The 23,909-nt window shown below is 52.1% G+C and overlaps 3 long non-coding RNA genes across 4 annotated transcripts in view; 1 reads left to right on the forward strand and 2 right to left on the reverse strand.

The window, feature by feature from the left end:
* The first annotated feature begins 1,693 nt into the window (after nt 1–1,693).
* Nucleotides 1,694–20,115, forward strand: LOC148662962 (uncharacterized). The gene is made up of 6 exons (XR_015936402.1): nt 1,694–1,780; nt 6,049–6,122; nt 6,971–7,041; nt 9,844–10,829; nt 11,173–11,220; nt 19,963–20,115. It is a non-coding gene; the product is annotated as an uncharacterized LOC148662962 (long non-coding RNA).
* Nucleotides 8,945–9,867, reverse strand: LOC148662963 (uncharacterized). The gene is made up of 2 exons (XR_015936403.1): nt 9,447–9,867; nt 8,945–9,275 (listed from the first exon to the last, which is right to left on the reverse strand). It is a non-coding gene; the product is annotated as an uncharacterized LOC148662963 (long non-coding RNA).
* The window catches only part of LOC148662964 (uncharacterized), a 54,032-nt gene continuing 41,260 nt past the window's right edge, over nt 11,138–23,909 (reverse strand). For both annotated transcript variants that reach the window (XR_015936400.1, XR_015936401.1), the window contains exon 5: nt 11,138–11,193. This is a non-coding gene — a long non-coding RNA (uncharacterized LOC148662964). The remainder of the gene's footprint in view (nt 11,194–23,909) is intronic.

The following is a 23,909-nucleotide window of genomic DNA, read 5'->3' on the forward strand; positions in this document are numbered from 1 at the left end:
ATCCCGGGGTGTCTCTGGAGAAGAGTAGGGGTGTTACCCCAGTGTCCTGGCCTGATTCCCCCCCTGGTCTTGACCCATCATGGCCTCCTAATCACCCCTCTCTCTGAACTGGCTCCATCCCTCTGCTCTCCTCCCCACTGAGAGCTGCTGTGTGCTGAGCGGACTGGAGCATCATCCAGGTGGGGGCTGCACACTGGGGGGGCTGGAGGGGATCCCCCTGACCTGGGAAGAGCTCTGAGTGGAGGGTCCAGACTTATTAATTATTATTATTATTCGTGCTGCACTGGGCTCCTGTCCTGGCAGTGAGAGGGGGACTCTGTGATCAGGACAGATACTTATGACTGTATAATAATACACGATAGAAATGGAAAACAGGGTAGCGCTGTAGTCTCTTCGAAACGTTTTGAACTGTCAGAAGAAGTTTTCACAACCCGGACTCGTGAAGGTACAGGTCTTCTCCCATCGTCCAGAGCAAGGTGAGAGGTCACCCCCTCGGGGCGCAGTATCCCCGATGCACCCCCCCGCACCACCACCCAAAACGACACACACTTCTGTGACGATTGGGAGACCCCGGTTCGACCAGCCCCTGTGGTGGAGGAAACGACCCGCTGGAGAGAACACGCAGACTCCACACAGAAGGGTCACCTCGGCATTTATTCCAACAGCAAAACAACACCAGAGAGAAACGGTCTCCGAAAGAGAAGCGTACACCGGGAAAAACACGACGGGGTCATTACAAATGGGAATAGGAGTTCTTTTTTTCTGTTCCGGACGTCAGTTGTATCGTGTCCTGGTGATTTCTCCCGTTTCGAACGGAGTTTAATGTCGCGTTTCTACTTTATTAGAGAGAGGCACTGAACTTTGGGGAACGTGACATCCACCCAGTATTACTAGTAGATTGATAAATATAAATGTTCTTTTTCCCCCTGTATTATACCTCGCGAAATATAACGATGGCCAACTCCTTAAGTCGAAATTTAAACCCTTTTCACGCTACAAGACTCCGGACGTTTCCTTTTTTGTCCTCTTTGGCCTCCAAAATAAAAAAAACTGGGATCCATCGTGGCGTTGCCAAATTAAAACGTCAACCACTTTTCGGGCTTTCGGAACTGTTTGTGTGGAGTCTGCATCTTCTCCCTGTGTTCTCCGGGTCCAAAGACAGGCTTTTGGGCTAATTGGCTTCTGGGAAAACTGGCCCTGGTGTGTGTGTGTCCTGTGATGGACTGCTGTACTGTCCAGGGTGTGTGAGTGAGTCTGTGTGTGTCATGTGATGGACTGGTGTCCTGTCCAGGGTGTGTGAGTGTGTGTCTGTGTGTCCTGTGAGGGACTGGTGTCCTATCCAGGTTGTGTGTGTGTGTGTCCTGTGAGGGACTGGTGTCCTGTCCAGGGTGTGTGAGTGTGTGTGTGTCCTGTGATGGACTGGTGTCCTGTCCAGGATGTGTGAGTGAGTGTGTGTGTGTCCTGTGATGGACTGGTGTCCTGTCCAGGGTGTGTGAGTGTGTATGTCTGTGTGTCCTGTGATGGACAGATGGTACCCAGCCTGGACACCCATGAGACACTGTCTTCCTCAGAAGACTCTCACGGAGGGCACACTGTCCCTAACCCGGGTCCAGAAGAAACTACAGTGATCTATAATTCCTGCGCCTCGGAAGGGGTTATGACGTCTATGTCCGGCGCCCGCGCCCGCGGACCGGCGGTTCGGCGTCGCGCTCCGCAGCTCGAGCTTCGGTGCGAGGCAGGGCGGGAGGGAGTCGATGTGGCCTCGGCGCCATCTTTGCTGGTGAGTCAATTGTGACCGTTGCGGTACAATAAACCATCAATAAACCTTTTCCCACCCCGACCAGTATTTCTGTCGCGGCCCACGTCCCTTACAATTGACAAACTATAAAAAAACAGTAGCCCTTCGCAACATTACACGCCATTTTTTTTTATTTTAAACGTCCGTTAGATACGCAGGTGGCTCGATACCTGTCTTAACCTCGCCGGCGTCTTTATACCGGCAAGTGAATTTTATTTGGGGTCCCTCAGAATTGTGACAGAAATGTCAGTGAACCACAATAAAAAACGAAACTTTTTTTTTTAAAGGCGGTGAATGGATTTTATGAGTAAGCGTGTAGCAACTAACGTAAGGAAAAAAAAGTTGTCTTTCCCTACGAAGACGTTTTGGTACAGGACTTTCTTTAAATATCAGTTGGGCATAGCGTTTTACAAAAAGTTGAGGATGATCTTGGAGATAATTGCAAAGGAAAATTGAGATAACTACCAAAACATTACGTGTGAAACGACAGGACAGAACTTTGAACCCACAAAGAAACAAAGGTATGAAATATTGCCTCGTCATGGGGGGTTGATAATTGTAATAAGTGTTCCTAATTTTCGGAAAGAAATGTATATTATGGGAGTCACACGTGAGATTTAGTGTATATACGTTTCATATTGTGCATATATACGGGGTTAAAAAGTGGAATGAGTATGATTATAAACTCGTGTGTCCTATGATCAGATAATTTTTGAACAAGCTTTGATTAGACAGGTGAAAAACAACACCAGATCCTTTTTTTAAATATATTCTCACGTCTGAATATCAGCTTCTCCCCTCTGACCAACATTTCAGGGCTCCCAGATGTAGATCCCAAATTGAAACAAATATTCATTTGTTACCCTTATTAAAACAGTTAATAGAAATGTGTGACCAGGGTAAATAAAGGTGGGTCAGTGTAAACTGTTTATTCTGGACCAGACTTTGTCATGTGTGATATGTCATGACTTCATATATTAAGTTTTATCTTTATATTTAGTCATACTTGTGTAATAGATGCGATGTGTGTCCATAAAAAGGTTTCTCCAGGGGAAAATCAAGTTGGTTTTAAAACCGTGTTTCCTTTTTAGGGTACGTTTGCATTCCAAGTGTGGGGATTTTGCCTTTATGTCATATTTCGGATGTGAATCCGTGGTATTTTTGCCGAGACAAGTTGCCTTTCTTATACGCGGAGGGATCTGCTCGTGAGATAATAATAATAATAATAATAATAATAATAATAATAAACTTTATTTTATATAGCGCCTTTAAAGGTGGCTTCTCAAAGCGCTTTACAGGATGACAATAACAATAAATAAGAAGACTACAACAATAGATAAGAAAATTTCACAAGACAGGACACATTTATAATTACAACAATACAACAATAACAATAGAGGAGACCGTGGAAGATGGTATTAAGAAGAGCAGAGGTGTGAAGAATGGAACCAGTTAAGTAAAGGCTTTTCTGAAAAGGAGGGTTTTGAGTCTGGATTTGAAGGAGTTTAGAGAAGGTGACTCTCTAATATCCTTGGGCAAGGAGTTCCAGAGCTTGGGGGCATAGCAGGAGAAGGCCCTGTCGCCCATACAATGTAGACGGGCTTGGGGGACAGTAAGGAGGGCAGAATTTGAAGAGCGGAGGTTGCGAGGTGGGGAGTAGGGCGATAAAAGTTCAGATAGGTATTGAGGTGCCAAGCCATGTAAAGCCTTGTAGGTGAGCATGAGGATTTTAAAGTCTACGCGGAATTTGACCAGAAGCCAGTGCAAGGACTCCAGGATAGGAGTAATGTGAACACTTGCACTAGATCTGGTCAGGATTCTGGCTGCTGAATTTTGGACATACTGCAGCTTGTTCAGAGTAGATTTAGATACCCCAGGGAGCAGAGCATTGCAGTAGTCAATTCGAGAGAATACAAATATGTTGATCAGCTTTTCAGCCACAGTTAATGATAGCATAGGGCGTAGTCTTGCGATATTTCTAAGGTGAAAAAAAGATGTTTTGACAGTATGCTGTACATGTGGGTCGAATGTTAAGCCAGAATCGAATATAACCCCAAGGTTTTTCAATTTTGATTGGAGCTCAAGTACAGAGCCATCTACAGACAGGGTTACAGGACTGGCTTTACGGAGTTGATGGGGGGTACCAATAAGCATGACTTCAGTCTTGTCACAGTTAAGATGAAGGAAGTTTTGAGTCATCCAAATTTTTATGTCAGAGATGCAATTAGATAGAATAGAGACAGCCACATCAGTGTCGGGTTTGGTATGGATGTATATTTGAGTATCGTCAGCGTAAAAATGAAAGCTGAGGCCATGTGATCTTAAAAGCTGACCAAGTGGGAACATGTAAATGCTGAAGAGCAAGGGGCCCAGTATTGAGCCCTGAGGGACACCAGACTTGACAAGACCAATTTCAGACCTGTACCCACTGAGAGAGACAAAGTGACAGCGATCAGTGAGGTAAGACTTAAACCATTTGAGGGCAGTGTCAGAGACTCCAAACACAGTCTCGAGACGAGAAAGCAAGATGTTATGGTCAACAGTGTCAAAGGCAGCACTGAGATCAAGAAGGATGAGTATGGAAAGAGAACCAGAATCAGAAGCTATTAGGAGGTCGTTGGTGACTTTGACTAGGGCGGTTTCTGTGCTGTGAAGTTGACGGAAGCCAGATTGGAGGCGTTCGAAAAGGTTGTTTGTCATGAGGTGGTTATGTAACTGAAGTGTGACAGCACGTTCTAGAATTTTAGACAGAAAGGGTAAGTTCGAGATGGGGCGAAAGTTGTTAAGATTGTCGAGAGCCATGTTAGGCTTCTTTGGCACTGGGGTAATAGCAGCAGTTTTGAGGACCGTTGGTACAATGCCGGTGCTCAAGGATTCATGTATTATATTGAGGACAATGGGACAGAGAGAAGAGAAACAGTACTGGAATAAAGTGGTGGGAATGGAATCTAAAATAGATGTGGTGGGTAGATGTGAGATCTAACCACCACATCTATCAATAGATGTGAGATGTCCGCTCGGTCCATTTCTGAGCTCAGTATAAGGTGTAGAAAGCATGACTGTCATCATAACCCGCCTCTCACCCTGGCCCGAGCCTGAAGCACGCCCCTTAGTGCAGGGTTAGAGGTGTGGAATAATGTTGTGACTATTGCTTCATCAATAACATGCTGATTGCATGTTTCTAGATGGGTATAACAGAGATCTCAACTACTGAGGGGCCTTATTAATAATTGCTTACACTTATATAGCGCTTTTCTGGACACTCCACTCAAAGCGCTGCACTTTATTACAGAGAGGCACTGAACTTTGGGGAACGTGACATCCACCCAGTATTACTAGTAGGTTGATACATATAAATGTTCTTTTTCCCCCCGTATTATACCTCGCGAAATATAACGATGGCCAACTCCTTAAGTCGAAATTTAAACCCTTATCAGCTACAAGACAGTCCGTCAACATCGCCGCGGCCCGAAGCGCGACCTTCGGTATGACGAATCCCACTACCACCACCAATGTACAGCCCCCACCTGGTTGATGTGACGGCAGCCATAGTGTGCCAGAACGCTCCCCACACACCAGCTCTCAGTGGGGAGGAGAGCAGAGGGATGAAGCCAGTTCAGAGAGGGGGGTTATTAGGAGGCCATGATTGGTAAGGGCCAATGGGAAATTTGTCCAGGACGCCTGGGTTACACCCCTACTCTTTTCGAGAAACACCCTGGGATTGTTAATGACCACAGAGAGTTAGGACCTCGGTTTTACGTCTCATCCGAAGGACGGCGCCTGTTTACAGTATAGTGTCCCCCGTCACTATACTGGGGTATCAGACCACAGGGTGAGCGCCCCCCTGCTGTCCCACTAACACCTCTTCCACCTCTTATTAGCCAATGAAAAATGGTAGCTTCCTCAGAGACACCGCAGGAAGACAGGAGTTTGTGATGAAAGTTCGAGAGGGATGGCCACACCCTAGTTCGGTCAGACTCGGCTCTCGATATTTTAGCAATCACTCCTGACTCCTCTCCTGAAACACTGTCAATACTGCACGTGATCCCCCTCTCTCCCTCGCGTCCCTCTCCCACCCCGTCTCCACCTGTGTAGCTGCCCCCCCTGGTCACTCCTCCTCGCTGTGCAGGGGGGGACCCAGCCTCCTCGTCCTCTGGCCAGGAGCCCTCAGCCAAGCGGGTTCAGCCAGATCATCACTCCATGATCCTTTCAGTATGCTAAATTCCTGGTGTTGTTTTTTTTCTCCCCAGAAAACTGACTGTCCGCCCCACCTCTGCGCTAAGTGGACGATGAAGTCAGGTTCCAGTGTGCCTGGTGTTTACAGGTAATACTTCAGACTGGTCGGCCTCACCTCAGGGTGTCTGGGCGTTTGATATTATACAGTTGCAATGCTGAGGCCTGTGACTGTGATGCTGTAAGGCTACAGGAGTCTCTCTGGAGATCCTGAGTGATTTCCGGCGTTCGTGTGGAAACACAGCCCCACCCTCCCGCAGTGTCCAGTCCGCAGAATTTCCTGGAGACGTGGCCTAGCCGATGGGCGACCCCGCCAGCGAGAGACTAGCTGAGGCAGGACGTTCTGTACGGTTCAGTTAATTAGACGCGCACAGATGTTGAGCTCATCGTCCTTTTAATTGTGCCATCTATGCTAACTGTAGCAGAGATCGAACTATCAAGGTGACAGATCAATAATTTTAAATTAAATAGATGCATGATATTGCTAGCGCTGATGCAAGAGGCAAGTCAGAGGAACTGAACACAGAATGGATAGGAGTCGCAGTGAGTGAGAGAGGAATGAGCTAAATTATTTAAGAGGATTAAAACACTGAAGAACAGGAGACACAGTGAGAGAGAGGAAATCACAGGAAATACCTCAGTAACAAACATACTTACACACAGGACAGGAGACACAGCGAGAGAGAGGAGATCACAGAGAATCCCTCAGTAACAAACACACAGGACAGGAGACACAGCGAGAGAGAGGAGATCACAGGAAATACCTCAGTTTTAAGTGCAGACAACCGGACAGGAGACAGAGTGAGGAAGAGTAAATGAAACACAGTAGGATTGATAGGAGAGGGGTTATGAAGAGATGGGACACACAGAGATGGAGAGAAGGGAGGCAACAGTTGAACTCGCTGGCTGAGTTAATTGACGCTGCTGTTTCTTTGGCAGATGAAGTCGGGGTCCAGAGTTTCGCTGACGTGGCAGAACCGTCCCAGCTCGGTCTCCTCCCATTCCTGCAGGTCAGTGCCCCTTCAGTCAGACCCTGTGTTCGGGGAGACACACAGGGAAGTCGCACACTGTGACAAGAGGCTCCAGAGACATCGCTGAACCACAGAATAGCTCCGGAGCATTTGTGCACCTTTTGGAATTCTTCACGTATAGTGAAAGGTGAAAATAAAACCAAGAATGGGTGACGCGTCTTTACACAGAGGCGGGTGGGGAACAAGCTGCCCAGCCTTGTTGTTGATGCCGATACCCTGGCTTCCCTCCAGATACAGGTGGATTAAATCATGGGTCCAATTAATCACTAACTACCAGACAGGCTTGAAAAACCGAATGGCGTTCTCTCGTTTTTAACCTCTCTTCAGTTCTTAGAAAACCTGCATGCAGAAAAAAAAAAATTGCATTTTTTTACAACTTCCAACGGTCAGGTCTGTGGGTATTTAAATCTGACTAGAATGTGTATTGTTCAAAATCTCTTGTTCACTATCAGTGTTGTTGTTTTTAGTGTCCTTCTCATTACTCCTGTGGGTTTTATACTGTGGTAAAGAGTTAAAAAAGTCCTCACTTTGTGCTGCTCTCAGTTTGTTGACGGTGGCGTACTCCACATCCCTGTTGGGTAGTGTGATGTCTGTAGAGAACAGGATACAGGTCAATACTTATGTTTACTTATACTATACAGGATAAGACTTACATTAACACCATACTAAACAACAGGGCTCACTGTTCACACTCGTATTGACACTGTACAGACAACAGGACTCACTGTTCACACGCGTATTGACACTGTACTGAACAACAGGACTCACTGTTCACACACGTATTGACACTGTACAGACGACAGGACTCACTGTTCACGCTTGTATTCACGCTGTACACAACAGCAGGACTCACTATTATTACAAATGTTCACACTTGTGTTAAAACTGGACAGAGCAGCAAGAAGTTATCATGATGTTTTATTTCTGCTAGTTTAATAGATAGAAGTAAAAGATCCTCACTTTGTGCGGCTCGGGGTTTGTTGACTGTGGAGTATTCAACAGCAGTATCTGTCTGTGTTAATTCTGCAAAGAATAAAACACGTGTTCTCACCCGTTAACACTGTGCAGAGCAAGAAGGAATTCAATGAGTTAACACTGTACAGAACCGGACTCACTGTTCACACTCGCATTGACACTGTACTGACCAACAGGACTCGTGTCGACACCGTTCACACTCGAATCGACGCTGCTCACACTCGTGTTGACACTTGACACTCGTATCCAGTAATGATTGCCCAACCCACCACTTAGCAGAGCTCCCGGTGGTGGGGCTGTGGTCCAGGGGCTCTGCCCCGACTTCACCTCGCACTGACCTAGCAAGCCCACGCACCACAGGCGTCTCGCCCCCCCCCCGCCGCTGCCGTTTGAGCCCTGCGAGCCCTTACACGCGAGAAGGCAAAACCTACTTCCGCCCGCGGGCCCGGGATCCTGGATCACGGAGTAGTGGAATTCCTGCGTTGCCGCGGTTCCTGAAAGAGAGATAACGGTCAGGGAAGCGTCGCTGAAGACGCGCGGCAGGTAGGGATAACGGTCAGGGAGGGGGCCGTGTCGGATGCAGTGCTCCTGAAAGGGCTCTCAAACCCTGCATTTCAGATGCCTAGCTGTATCCCTCACATGTGGCACCTCAGAATGACTTCTAACCTTACCTGTGGTGTCTTCAGTCCCTATTGCTCAATGCATGGTGTACGTACTACATACATGTGTCTTGAGAATGAGGAATGGGCCCCTGAGACAGTCATTTGCCTGTTTCACAAATGATCGTATTTTACTAGAGATTCTGTTTGCGATTCAGATGTGCATTCGGATTTATTGGTACATGCCCAGGGCAGTAAGCAGTCTGAGGATTTATTTCCAGACAGCATAGAGCAGTGAAGCAGTGAAGTAGTGCATAAAGCATAAGCAATCATTTATTACATTAATATATGTGAAAATAACATTTTAGCATCATGCGTTTGGTATATTTAGTCCCTAATGCCAAGGACTCCAGCAGTCTTACAACCACTGCCCTTTTTGCCTCGCCAGACACGATCTCTATTCTGTTGTAATCCACGATGTTCTTCAGGTGATTTATCATGTCCTTCCTCGCCTGTTGAGAGGCCATCCTGATCTCTTCTGCCGTGGCGTGCTTCATACATGCCCTCTTCAAGTGAGCAGGAAGCTGATCAAAAGTATTCAGGCACGTCTTGCACACCAGGGGAATCCTCGTGGGTTTCCTTTGAAAATAAATAATACCATCTGTGTATAGAAACAAGCTAAGACTGATTTCTTAAATTATCCTTAATTTTCTCTCTCATAGTTTGAGCATAATGATTTTATTGTATTTATATAAGAATTGCTCATTGCTCCAAAATAAATAATGGTTTCATAAAAAAGTGAACACTTACTTGGTCTCAGTCACAGACTTTCCAATAGAAGCCATTGTGGAGTTCAGCAACTGCAGGTCCTAGAAGTGGGGAAGGAATTTTAAAAGAGAAATTGAATTACAAAACAGAAGGAATGGCTGAGGGATCACTGAAATATATATATATACAAATTCCAAAGACTGAGTCCATATCTCCTTTAGGTGAGGACAGACTGGATCAAACAAAAACAACATTTGAAGTGAATTGCAAATGTATTGAGTTGTGATGCAACTGTAACTTGAACCTAACATGACTGGGGCGTGCATTTTTGAAATTGCATTTTCACAGCTGAAATACAAAATGAAGCTGATCACAGTCCAAACTCAAGGTATTGTTGTAAAACTAAATATTCAACATGTTTCTACCTGTCCCTTTTCAGCTCACTCAGAAGTCCACAGCCTGCAGCCTGGTGCCTCTCTGTCTCCCCCCTCCACACTGCTGGTCCAGTGGAGGTGCTGTTTGATCCTGCAGGATCTGTCCAGTATCGTATAGTCTTACTGAGCAGCGCAGGGCTCCCTGGCCCCAGGTACGAACAGTGAGTGTCAGTGCAGAACAGCTCTCTGACACTTCGCTCCCTCACTCCAGCTGATCAGGGCAACGATACAGTGAGGGACCTTAAGGGAAGCAGTATCAGCACTGTGATCGTCACTGTGGGTGGTAAGCAGGTCTACAGTAGGGTCACTAGAGGGCTCTATATTCTTGACAGAGTGTGTTCTTCTATCATCCTCTGTCCTGATTGTCTTTCAGCTCACAGAGACACTGTCACCCTGCAGCCTGAAGCCTCTCTGTCTGTCCCTCTGTTCACTGGAGAGCCAGTGGAGGTGCTGTTTGATCCTGCAGGAGGTGGAAACTGGACCTCAGTGTGTTCTGTCCAGAACAGCACAGCCAGCTGTGTCCCCCAGTACAGTTTTTATTTTTATTTTTGATGATTAGCCATATGTTGATTACAATATTGTACATAATGTATAATTTGAACTCAATATTTTTCAGGAGTGAATGATTGTATATTTTCAGAATAAATTTCGAAACCAAAATATTGTCCCTCGATCTCTGTCTCTCTCTCCTCCTGCTGTCTGTCTGTCCCTGCCTCTCTGTCTCTCTCTCTCTCGGTTTGTTTGTCCCTCAATCTCAATCTTTCTCTTTGCCCGCTGTCTTTCTGTGCCTTCATCTCTGTCTCTCTCTCCTTCCTTTCTGTCTGTCTCTCTGTCTGTCCTGCGTTGTCCCAGCTGGGTCTGTCTCCCCGACTCTCTGCCTTCAGCTCTGTTCGCCGATGTCCCACCAGCCCGTCTCTCTCACAGCCTGTCTCTTGACTTGCAGGAGGAAGAGGAGGTGGAGACAGCTCCTCCGGCAGGAGAGAGGAAGAAGGTCAGTGCTGGTCCCACCCTGCCTCCTGTCCTGTCTGTGGTGGAGTTTCGCCGTCTTGTCTGTCCCTGGGTCTCAGTGTCTCTCTCTCGTTCAGCCCTGTCTGTCAGTGTCTCTCTCCTCTTCCTCTCTGTCCTGTGGTGTCCAGGCAGTGTGTCTCTCTCCTCCTCCTCCTCTCTGTCCTGTGGTGTCCAGTGGGTCAGTATTAGTGGGCTACACCCAGGCTCACTCACTGTGAGTGTGATCTCAGCAGTCTCTGCTCTTGGGACACTTGACTCACCTGTCTCTCTCTTTCTCTCCCTGTGCTGTCCCTCTCCTGCCCCCTCTCTCCCTCCTCGGACTCCAGCTGGAGGAGGTCCAATCACCACTTCCTGTGGGACAGAAGAAAAAGAAGGTGGGTAATGCTCTGATCCTCTCTTTACTCCTGTCTAGTGTCCAGTCAGTGTGTCTGTATGAACCCCTCTCTCTCTCAGTGCAGTGTTCATGTACTGGAGTGTCCAGTCAGTGTGTCTGTATGAACCCCTCTCTCTCTCAGTGCAGTGTTCATGTACTGGAGTGTCCAGTCAGTGTGTCTGTATGAACCCCTCTCTCTCTCAGTGCAGTGTTCATGTCCTGGAGTGTCCAGTCAGTGTGTGTGTATGAACCCCTCTCTCTCTTAGTGCAGTGTTCATGTCCTGGAGTGTCCAGTCAGTGTGTCTATATGAACCCCTCTCTCTCTCAGTGCAGTGTTCATGTCCTGGAGTGTCCAGTCAGTGTGTCTGTATGAACCCCTCTCTCTCTCTCTCAGTGCAGTGTTCATGTACTGGAGTGTCCAGTCCGACTCTTAACGTGACTCTCCTGTCTCTGCTTCAGAAGCGCCGATGAGCCTTTTTAAAGTCCCTGAGCTGCGTGTCGGTGGAGACAGATGATCAGGACGAGCCGATGGAGGCGGCGGAGACCGTCAGTCAGGAGAGGTTGAGCGAGTGAGAGGAGGAGCAGGCTGCCGGGAAGGACAAGAAGAAGAAGAGGAGATGCAGGTGAGCAGACGGGGGGGCGCCGCCCGGTCATGTCTGTGACTCAAGGAGGAGTCTCCTCTTGCTGTTTGATGTCATGGTGACGTCTGTGTCTGTGTCCCTCACACCTGCAATAACAATATTCTTTCCAGGTTCCTTTCCTGGTTCTGTGCCTGCTAAGATCTAGACTGGACTGGACCGGACCGGACCGGAGCCGAGGGACCCCAGACTGGGCTTGACCGAAGCAGAGGGACCCCAGACTGGGCTGTACTGGAGCTGAGGGACCCCAGACTGGGCTGTACTGGAGCTGAGGGACACCAGACTGGACTGGACTGGAGCTAAGGGGCCCCAGTCTGTGCTGGACCGAAGCTGAGGGACCCCAGACTGTGCTGGACCGAAGCTGAGGGACCCCAGACTGTGCTGGACCGAAGCTGAGGGGCCCCAGACTGCGCTGGACTGAGGCTGAAGGGCCCCAGACTGGACTGAAGCTGTAGGGCCCCAGACTCATCTGGACTGAAGCTGAAGGACCCCAGACTGGACTGGACTGGAGCTGAGGGGCCCCAGTCTGGACTGGACCGAACCTGAGGGACCCCAGACTGTGCTGGACCGAAGCTGAGGGGCCCCAGCCTGGACTGGACCGAAGCTGAGGGGCCCCAGCCTGGACTGGACTGGAGCTGAGGGGCCCCAGCCTGGACTGGACCAAAGCTGAGGGACACCAGACTGGACTGGACCGAAGCTGAGGGCCCCAGTCTGGACTGGACCGAACCTGAGGGACCCCAGACTGTGCTGGACCGAACCTGCGGGACCCCAGCCTGGACTAAACTGGAGCTGAGGGGCCCCAGCCTGGACTGGACTGGAGCTGAGGGGCCCCAAACTGGACTGGACTGGAGCTGAGGGGCCCCAGACTGGACTGGACTTTTGTTAAGCATCAATAAAATTTTTTTTTTAAAAATCTGTTTAGCTTTTGGTTTTTTCCCTCCCCCCCCCCCAAGGTTTCTGCTGGGAGAGGTGTGAGTGGGGCCAGCAGGGGGCGCTCTCACCCTGCGGTCTGTGTGAGTCCTGATGCCCCAGTATAGTGACGGGGACACTGGACTGTAAACAGGCGCCGTCCTTCAGATGAGACGTCAAACCGAGGTCCTGACTCTCTGTGCTCATTAACAATCCCGGGGTGTCTCTGGAGAAGAGTAGGGGTGTTACCCCAGTGTCCTGGCCTGATTCCCCCCCTGGTCTTGACCCATCATGGCCTCCTAATCACCCCCCCTCTCTGAACTGGCTCCATCCCTCTGCTCTCCTCCCAACTGGGAGCTGCTGTGTGCTGAGCGGACTGGAGCATCATCCAGGTGGGGGCTGCACACTGGGGGGACTGGAGGGGATCACCCTGACCTGGGAAGAGCTCTGAGGGGAGAGTCCAGACTTATTAATTATTATTATTATTCGTGCTGCACTGGGCTTCAGTCCTGGCAGTGAGAGGGGGACTCTGTGATCAGTACAGATACTTATGACTGTCTAATAATACACGATAGAAATGGAAAACAGGGTAGCGCTGTAGTCTCTTCTAAACGCTTTGAACTGCCAGAAGAAGTTTTCACAACCCGGACTCATGAAGGTACAGGTCTTCTCCCATCGTCCGGAGCAAGGTGTATCGTGTCCTGGTGATTTCTCCCGTTTCGAATGGAGTTTAATGTCGCGTTTCTACTTTATTAGAGAGAGGCACTGAACTTTGGGGAACGTGACATCCACCCAGTATTACTAGTAGGTTGATAAATATAAATGTTCTTTTTCCCCCCGTATTATACCTCGCGAAATATAATATGTGTGTGTGTCCTGTGATGGACTGGTGTCCTGTCCAGGGTGTGTGTGTCTTTGTGTCCTGTGATGGACAGATGGTGCCCAGCCTGGACACCCATGAGACACTGGCTGTGATGGACTGGTATCCTGTGAAGGACTGGTGTCCTGTCCAGGGTGTGTGTGTGTCCTGTGATGGACTGGTGGATCACAATATTAATTCTCCTCCTTGATTCCCTCCTTCATCGCCAGAGTGAAAGCGGGACACGGCAGTAAAAGCTCAGCCCTGCGGGTGGTGGTCCTCTCGGCCACACGGGGGCGCTGTGGCCCCACGGGGGGGGGTTATGTTCAAGTCCCGCTGGGAATCGCACCGACGCGGCGGAGCTCGTGAACGTCCCAGACACCAAGAAAACGAGAGAGAGAAAAAAGGTCGTTTTCGGGGTTCAAGAAGCAACCCCGAGATTCAGGGAGTTTCCCCGCTGAGCTTACTCTGCCGAAAACACGCAGGTTTTATTTTTTTCCCGTGCCCCCCCCCCCACACACACAGGCCGTTTCTGTAGCGTGAAGTTGTGTTTTTTTGCGCGGCGGTCGGTGAAGGGCGAAATTTAATTTATTTTTTTCCCACGGTTTGAAACAGAAACAGCCGGGTGGTGTTGTAGAGAGGTCGACGTGCCTGGTCTTCCTCGTCTGCGAAGCCCGTTTTTTTGGGGGGGGTCGTGAGGTCCCACGCAGGGCTCGGAAAAGAAAATGCCGTCTCTTTTCCCCGCAGGACGGGGGGGACCCGTGTTTTTTGGACGTGGCGTGGCCCGAAATTTCCGCCCTTGGCCGCTAGAGGGGGGTGGAGGTTGGTCTTTCTTTGACTTGGGGGTCGGCGGGGGGGGTCTAATTTCACTGAACCAAACCCCACGGAAACCCGTGTTGGACGTGGGGGTGCTGAATGCGCCCTCGACGTGATTTTGTCTTTAAATTCAAGTGCAGCTTTTGTAACCCTTGGGCCGGAAACAGCTGGACCCGTTTCCCCTGCCTGTCCGAGGTGGCGACTACCGGGGTCGTACAGGGACACCCGGCTGGCCGCTGAGAGTTGGAAAAATAAAATGTCCACCCAAAAAAAACAACCGTGAAAAATGTCGGCCATTTTTGTTTCGCGGCCGAGCCGTGATCGCGTCGGGGGCGACGTCACGGGGGCGTCACAATGAGCCGCCTGACGTCACAGAACGGCGGATTCTAGCGGGGGGGCGGCACCGGAGCCCCGTGAGCTCAGAGGAGTGAAGAGAGAGGAGGAGGAAAGGACTATATAGCGCTTTCTAAACACGTGGTTCTTCCAAAAAAGATTCAAGGGTTACTTCGACTTCAATCAAATAATAGTTTCAGCTTCAGATTCACTCTGAAGTATCCCCGTGAAATCGGTAAGTCAGTTAAAAATGCCGCTGTCAAGAAATAACAAAATAAGTTGAGAAATAAGTTGTTTTTTTTTTTCCGTTACTCCACTCTTATGGGTGTGATCGTGCTGTAAAAAGATATTGAGAGGAGGTGCACCTCTACACAGAGAGTGGTGGGGGTGGGAAACAAGCTGCCCAGCCCTGTGGTTGAAGCCGATACCCTGGCTTCTCTCCAGACAGAGCTGGGTGAGCTCCTCCAGTCAGGACAGGAGGCTCTTCTGTACACAGAGGGGGGTGGGGGTGGGGAACAAGCCGCCCAGCTGTTTGGCTCCGCCCCCTCCCCTCCCCTCTGTGACTCTGCTTGTCTCGGCAGGACGATGGACCGACAGAGATGCCGCACGGCCGTGCGCGGTCGCAGCAGGACCCGGGCCCGGCGAGGCGTCGTAAGTCCACCCCTCCCGCCCGCCGTCCAGTGTCCAGTGTCCAGCCCTCCTCCGACTGGCCTCTCCGCCCCCAGCAGCGCTCGCTGTATTATAATAATAATAATAAACTTCACTGATAGAGCACCTTTCACACACATAGCAGCGCAAAGCGCTTGACAGACCAGGTCTCAAGGTAACACCTCCAGACGAGGAGAGACACTTCCAGTGGTGATCTTGACTGAGGACACGCCTCGGCTCAAGAGACAGGGTCGCGGGTCTGAGGAAAACCAAGCTGCAGGTCCATTATGGCCTTCAGAGAGCACAGATTTCCTCTGAACGTCCCACACTCTTCCTGGACACACTGTAGAGACTCACCTGTCCAGACTCTTACTGGACACACTGTACACACTCACCTGTCCAGACTCTTACTGGACACACTGGTCAGACTCACCTGTCCAGACTCTCACTGGGCACATTGTAGAGACTCACCTGTCCAGACTCTTACTGGACACACTGGTCAGACTCACCTGTCCAGACTCTCACTGGACACACTGTACACACTCACCTGTCCAGACTCTCACTGGACACACTGGTCAGACTCACCTGTCCAGACTCTCACTGGACACACTGGTCAGACTCACCTGTCCAGACTCTTACTGGACACACTGTACACACTCACCTGTCCAGACTTTCACTGGACACACTGTCCACACTCTCACTGGACACACTGTACACACTCACCTGTCCACACTCTCACTGGACACACTGTACACACTCACCTGTCCACACTCTCACTGGACACACTGTAGAGACTGCCCAAGGCCCCTAGTCTCGACACGACTGGGCTGGGCTGTGTGGTCAGAGCTGTCTCGGAGATGAGCAGTTTGGCGTCTTCACAGGTCACACCGGTCAGGCCGAACCCGGACTGGCAGCGGGAGAGGTCCCGGCCCAAGTCCCGGTGCTTTTCCGTAAGTCTGACCCGGTCGCCTTCCGCGAGACTGGACTGGCCGCCCTGTGGTGGGCCCGGTGCCCCACATCTACCCTACAGCTCCCCCCACTGACCCCTAAACTCCCGATACCCTACAGCTCCTCACTCTGACCCCTAAACTCCCGATACCCTACAGCTCCCCACACTGACCCCTAAACTCCCGATAACCTACAGCTCCCCCCACTGACCCCAAAACTCCCGATACCCTACAGCTCCCCACACTGACCCCTAAACTCCCGATACCCTACAGCTCCACACTCTGACCCCTAAACTCCCGATACCCTATAGCTCCCCACACTGACCCCTAAACTCCCGATACCCTACAGCTCCCCACACTGACCCCTAAACTCCCGATACCCTACAGCTCCCCACTCTGTCCCCCACAGTCCTGATGGCCGAGAGGTCTCTGCTTGCTGTAGTGATTGAGTGAGCTCTGTGGACCTGACCTCTGTCTTGTGTCCTCGTTTCCAGCGTCTCCTAGTGGTCCGGCATTTCACCAGAGCTGAAGGTGAGATCTGGGGAGGAGACAGAGCACCCCCTAACACCCCTGAGCTGGGTTACAGGGTAAGACAGCTTCTTACTGTTGGACATAGCTGTCCACACTCTTACTGGACACACTGGACGCACTCGCCTGTCCAGACTCTTACTGGCAACTGGACACACTCACCTGTCCAGACTCTTACTGTCCACACTCGCCTGTCCAGACTCTTACTGGACGCACTGGACACACTCACCTGTCCAGACTCGTACTGTCCACACTCACCTGTCCAGACTCTCACTGGACACACTGTCCACACTCACCTGTCCACACTCACTGGACACACTGTCCACTCTCACCTGTCCACACTCTTACTGGACACACTGTACACACTCACCTGTCCACACTCACTGGACACACTGTCCACTCTCACCTGTCCACACTCTTAGTGGACACACTGTACACACTCACCTGTCCAGACTCTTACTGGACACACTGTACACACTCACCTGTCCGGACTCTTACTGGACACACTGTACACACTCAGCTGTCCACACTCTCTGTGGACACACTGGACATACTCACTTGTCCACACTCACTGGACACACTGTCCACTCTCACCTGTCCACACTCTCAGTGGACACACTGTACACACTCACCTGTCCAGACTCTTACTGGACACACTGTACACACTCACCTGTCCGGACTCTTACTGGACACACTGTACACACTCACCTGTCCAGACTCTCACTGGACACACTGTCCACACTCACCTGTCCAGACGTAGTCTCTGCTCCTCATCCCCCCTGCGTTGTGTCTCCCCCTCTCCCCGCTGGACAGAATCCTGTGGTGTCTTCGTGTCTCCCCGAGCTCGTCCAGAAGCTGGAGAGGGCGGCCGAGCTGCAGCTGGAGCTCCCGGGGTCACCCGGCTCGTCCCGCTCGAGCTCGCCCAACTCGTTCCGCTCGGTGTCCCCTCCCTCCTCGCCCGAGAGCCCCCTCCGCTCACCGCCCCCGGCCCCCCCCCTCCGGTCCCCTCAGGCCCCTGCCCGCCCCGCCCCGCCGCCCCCCCTTCCTCGCCGCCATGCCCCTCGAGCCCCCCCTGCTGCCCGGGGCGGTGCCCCTGCCCCTGCCCCCGCCCGTCCTGCCCCCCATCGCCCGCCCGGCCCCGCCAGGCCCCGCCTGGGGCTCCCCGGTGGGGAGGGCAAGGAGAGAGGCTGAGATGTCTGACGAGGCAAGTGGGGCAGAGTCTGTCCGTCTATCCGTCCATCTGTCTGTGTGTCCTTCTGTCCTTCTGTCCGTCTATCCTTCAGTCCATCTGTCCATCTGTCCTTCTGTCCATCTGTCTTTCTGTCCTTTTCTGTCTTTCTGTCCATCAGTCCATATGTCCTTTTCTCTGTCTCTGTCATCTGTCCATCTGCACTTCTCTCTTTCTGTCTTTCTGTCCTTCTGTCTGAGTCTCTGTGTCTGTCCCTCTCTCCCTGTCTCTCTCCCTCTCTCTTTCCATGTCTCCCTGCTCTCTGTCTGTCCTGCATTGTCCCAGCTGGGCCTGTCTCCCTGTGTCTCTCCGTGTGTCTCCCTGCTCTCTGTCTGTCCTGCATTGTCCCAGCTGGGCCTGTCTCCCTGTGTCTCTCCGTGTGTCTCCCTGCTCTCTGTCTGTCCTGCGTTGTCCCAGCTGGGCCTGTCTCCCTGTGTCTCTCCGTGTGTCTCCCTGCTCTCTGTCTGTCCTGCGTTGTCCCAGCTGGGTCTCCCTCCCTGTGTCTCTCCGTGTGTCTCCCTGCCTGTCTCTCTGTCTGTCCTGCGTTGTCCCAGCTGGGCCTGTCTCCCTGTGTCTCTCCGTGTGTCTCCCTGCTCTCTGTCTGTCCTGCGTTGTCACAGCTGGGTCTCTCTCCCTGTGTCTCTCCGTGTGTCTCCCTGCTCTCTGTCTGTCCTGCGTTGTCCCAGCTGGGCCTGTCTCCCTGTGTCTCTCCGTGTGTCTCCCTGCTCTCTGTCTGTCCTGCATTGTCCCAGCTGGGTCTCTCTCCCTGTGTCTCCCTGTCTGTCCTCTCTGTCTTTCCTGCGTTGTCCCAGCTGGGCCTGTCTCCCCGGCTCTCTGCCTTCAGCTCTGTTCGCCGATTTCCCGCCAGCCCTTCTCTCTCTCAGCCTGTCTCTTGACTTGCAGGAGGAAGAGGAGGTGGAGACAGCTCCTTCGGCAGGAGAGAGGAAGGAGGTCAGTGCTGGTCCCACCCTGCCTCCTGTCCTGTCTGTGGTGGAGTTTCGCCGTCTTGTCTGTCCCTGGGTCTCAGTGTCTCTCTCTCTTTCAGCCCTGTCTGTCAGTGTCTCTCTCGGCCTGCTGTCTGTCTGTCCCTGCCTCTCTGTCTCTCTCTCTTTCAGCCCTGTCTGTCAGTGTCTCTCTCCTCCTCCTCTCTGTCCTCAGTGTGTCTCTCTCCTCCTCCACTCTGTCCTGTGGTGTCCAGGCAGTTTGTCTCTCTCCTCCTCCTCCTCTCTGTCCTATGGTGTCCAGTGGGTCAGTATTAGTGGGCTACACCCAGGCTCACTCACTGCGAGTGTGATCTCAGCAGAGTCTCTGTACTCTTGGGACACGTGACTCACCTGTCTCTCTCTTTCTCTCCCTGTGCTGTCCCTCTCCTGCCCCCTCTCTCCCTCCTCGGACTCCAGCTGGAGGAGGTCCAATCACCACCTCCTGTGAGACAGAAGAAAAATAAGGTGGGTAATGCTCTGATCCTCTCTTTACTCCTGTCCAGTGTCCAGTCAGTGTCCAGTCAGTGTCCAGTCAGTGTCTCTGTATGAACCACTCTCTCTCTCTCAGTGCAGTGTTCATGTACTGGAGTGCCCAGTCAGTGTGTCTGTATGAACCCCTCTCTCTCTCAGTGCAGTGTTCATGTACTGGAGTGTCCAGTCAGTCAGGGTGTCTGTGTGAACCCCTCTCTCTCTCAGTGCAGTGTTCATGTACTGGAGTGTCCATTCAGTGTATCTGTATGAACCCGTCTCTCTCTCAGTGCAGTGTTCATGTCCTGGAGTGTCTAGTCAGTGTGTCTGTATGAACCCCAGTGTCCAGTCCGACTCTTAACGTGACTCTCCTGTCTCTGCTTCAGAAGCGCCGATGCGCCTTTTTAAAGTCCCTGAGCTGCGTGTCGGTGGAGACAGAAGATCAGGACGAGCCGATGGAGGCGGCGGAGACCGTAGCTCAGGAGAGGAGGAGCGAGGGAGAGGAGGAGCAGGCTGCTGGGAAGGACAAGCAGAGGAAGAGGAGGTGCAGGTGAGCAGACAGGGGGGCGCCGCCTGGTCGTGTCTGTGATTCAAGGAGGAGTCTCCTCTTGCTGTTTGATGTCATGGTGACGTCTGTGTCTGTGTCCCTCACACCTGCAATAACAATATTCTTTCCAGGTTCCTTTCCTGGTTCTGTGCCTGCTAAGATCTGGACTGGACTGGACTGGACTGGAGCTGAGGGACACCAGACGACTGGACTGGAGCCTAGGGACACCAGACTGGACTGGACCGGAGCTGAGAGGCACTAGACTGGACTGGACTGGAGCTGAGGGACCCCAGACTGTGCTGGACCGAAGCTGAGGGACCCCAGTCTGTGCTGGACCGAAGCTGAGGGACCCCAGTCTGTGCTGGGCCGAAGCTGAGGGACACCAGACTGTGCTGGACCGAAGCTGAGGGACCCCAGTCTGTGCTGGACCGAAGCTGAGGGACCCCAGACTGTGCTGGACTGAAGCTGAGGGGCCCCAGACTGGACTGGACTGGAGCTGAGGGGCCCCAGACTGGACTGGACTGGAGCTGAGGGACACCAGACTGGATTGGACTGGAGCTGAGGGACACCAGACTGGACTGGACTTTTGTAAAGCATCAATAAAATGTTTTTAAAAAAAATCTGTTTAGCTTTTGGTTTTTTCCCTCCCCCCCCCCCCCAAGGTTGCTGCTGGGAGTGGTGTGAGTGGGGCCAGCAGGGGGCGCTCTCACCCTGCGGTCTGTGTGGGTCCTGATGCCCCAGTATAGTGAAGGGGGACACTGGACTGTAAACAGGCGCCGTCCTTCGGATGAGACGTCAAACCGAGGTCCTGACTCTCTGTGCTCATTAACAATCCCGGGGTGTCTCTGGAGAAGAGTAGGGGTGTTACCCCAGTGTCCTGGCCTGATTCCCCCCCTGGTCTTGACCCATCATGGCCTCCTTATCACCCCCCTCTCTGAACTGGCTCCATCCCTCTGCTCTCCTCCCCACTGAGAGCTGCTGTGTGCTGAGCGGACTGGAGCATCATCCAGGTGGGGGCTGAACACTGGGGGGACTGGAGGGGATCCCCCTGACCTGGGAAGAGCTCTGAGGGGAGAGTCCAGACTTATTAATTATTATTATTATTCGTGCTGCACTGGGCTCCTGTCCTGGCAGTGAGAGGGGGACTCTGTGATCAGTACAGATACTCATGACTGTATAATAATACACGATACAAATGGAAAACAGGGTAGCGCTGTAGTCTCTTCGAAACGTTTTGAACTGCCAGAAGAAGTTTTCACAACCCAGACTCGTGAAGGTACAGGTCTTCTCCCTTCGTCCGGAGCAAGGTGAGAGGCCACCCCCTCGTGGCGCAGTATCCCCGATGCACCCCCCCACCACCACCCAAAACGACACACACTTCTGTGACGATTGGGAGACCCCGGTTCGACCAGCCCCTGTGGTGGAGGAAACGACCCGCTGGAGAGAACACGCAGACTCCACACAGAAGGGTCACCTCGGCATTTATTCTAACAGCAAAACAACACCAGAGAGAAACGGTCTCCGAAAGAGAAGCGTACACCGGGAAAAACACGACGGGGTCATTACAAATGGGAATAGGAGTTCTTTGTTTCCGGACGTCAGTTATATCGTGTCCTGGTGATTTCTCCCGTTTCGAACGGAGTTTAATGTCGCGTTTCTACTTTATTAGAGAGAGGCACTGAACTTTGGGGAACGTGACATCCACCCAGTATTACTAGTAGGTTGATACATATAAATGTTCTTTTTCCCCCCGTATTATACCTCGTGAAATATAACGATGGCCAACTCCTTAAGTCGAAATTTAAACCCTTCTCACGCTACAAGACAGTCCGTCAACATCGCCGCGGCCCGAAGCGCGACCTTCGGTATGACGTTGGCCGAAGGGGGTAGGGTAAGTACGTCACAGCTGGGGGAAGCCCCTATCACGTGAGAGGGGTGCGGCGGGCGACGAGCCCCCGGGGGCGAAGAGAAGCTGATTTGCGTGGGGTGTGGAAACACTACACGACCGGGCAAGCGAGACGTTTTTTTTTGTTTTGTTTTTTCCAGAACATCAGAACAACCGCAGAGATGACCATCGATCCACCTCCGGACGTTTCCTTTTTTGTCCTCTTTGGCCTCCAAAATAAAAAAAAACTGGAATCCATCGTGGCGTTGCCAAATTAAAACGTCAACCACTTTTCGGGCTTTCGTGCTGTCCATGATGAAACCGTCATGGTTGTGTAAGGATACGTTACGTCACAGACCGGCGGCGCTCGGGCGTGAGGAGTGTCGTTACTTTTTTGAAACGGGCACGTCAGACAAGATCTCTGACAAGATCTCCGAAAAACCCAAACCTGTAAGATTCAATTTCAATTCAGTTTTTTTTATATAGCACCTTTCACAACAAGAATGCCCCAAGGCCCCGAACAAAGGAGTTGTTCCACACCCCCGCCACCCTCTGTGTACAGTAGAGCCCCCTGTCCTGACTGGAGGAGCTCACCCAGCTGTGTCTGGAGAGAAGCCGGGGTATCGGCTTCAACCACAGGGCTGGGCGGCTTGGGCTTGTTCCCCACCTCCACCACCCTCTGTGTACAGTAGAGCCTCCTGTCCTGACTGGAGGAGCTCAGCCAGCTGTGTCTGGAGAGAAGCCAGGGTATCGGCTTCAACCACAGGGCTGGGCAGCTTGTTCCCCACCCCCACCCCCTTCTGTGTACAGAAGAGCCTCCTGTCCTGACTGGAGTGACAGTAGAGACGGGGTTCATGGGTTATCTGGAGGGGGACTTCGCTCCAACAAAACGCCCAGCCCTGCTGCTCCTACCTCGGACGGAAGACACTTTCCCCAGCTGCTTCATCGTCTTCTCCCTGCGGGAGACCGGCCGCCTGCCGGATCGGGGGGCGCTGTCGCCGGGGCAGGCCGCGGCCCCCGACGTCGAGGTGCTTTCGGGGGGGGGGAGGCGCCCCGCTCGTCGTCGGCACCGGCGCCGCGTTCTCTGCCACCGCCACCACCGCCACCACCGGCGTCGGGCCGCGGGCCTCACCTGGAGACAACACACCGGCTTCTTTTAACAGATCACCTCGGGAATCGGGAACAACGGAGCTGTGTGCGGCCGTCTGTACGGAGGGGTTCAGCGCGGGGGGGCTCCGGGCTCGGGTCTGGACCCGGGGGGGGACTGTCTGTGTGGAGTCTGCATGGTCTCCCTGTGTTCTCCGGGTCCAAAGACAGGCTTTTGGGCTAATTGGCTTCTGGGAAAACTGGACCTGGTGTGTGTGTGTCCTGTGATGGACTGCTGTCCTGTCCAGGGTGTGTGAGTGAGTGTGTGTGTGTCCTGTGATGGACTGCTGTCCTGTCTAGGGTGTGTGAGTGAGTGTGTGTGTGTCCTGTGATGGACTGCTGTCCTGTCCAGGGTGTGTGAGTGAGTGTGTGTGTGTCATGTGATGGACTGCTGTCCTGTCCAGGGTGTGTGAGTGTGTGTGTCTGTGTGTCCTGTGATGGCCTGGTGTCCTATACAGGGTGTGTGTGTGTCCTGTGATGGACTGGTGTCCTGTCCAGGGTGTGTGAGTGAGTGTGGGTGTGTCCTGTGATGGACTGGTGTCCTGTCCAGGGTGTGTGAGTGTGTGTGTCTGTGTGTCCTGTGATGGACAGATGGTACCCAGCCTGGACACCCATGAGACACTGTCTTCCTCAGAAGACTCTCACGGAGGGCACACTGTCCCTAACCCAGGTCCAGAAGAAACTACAGTGATCTATAATTCCTGCGCCTCGGAAGGGGTTATGACGTCTATGTCCGGCGCCCGCGCCCGCGGACT

Source organism: Lepisosteus platostomus, chromosome 5 (assembly GCF_059453375.1).
Source record: "Lepisosteus platostomus isolate fLepPlt1 chromosome 5, fLepPlt1.hap1, whole genome shotgun sequence".
Lineage (NCBI taxonomy): Eukaryota > Metazoa > Chordata > Actinopteri > Semionotiformes > Lepisosteidae > Lepisosteus > Lepisosteus platostomus.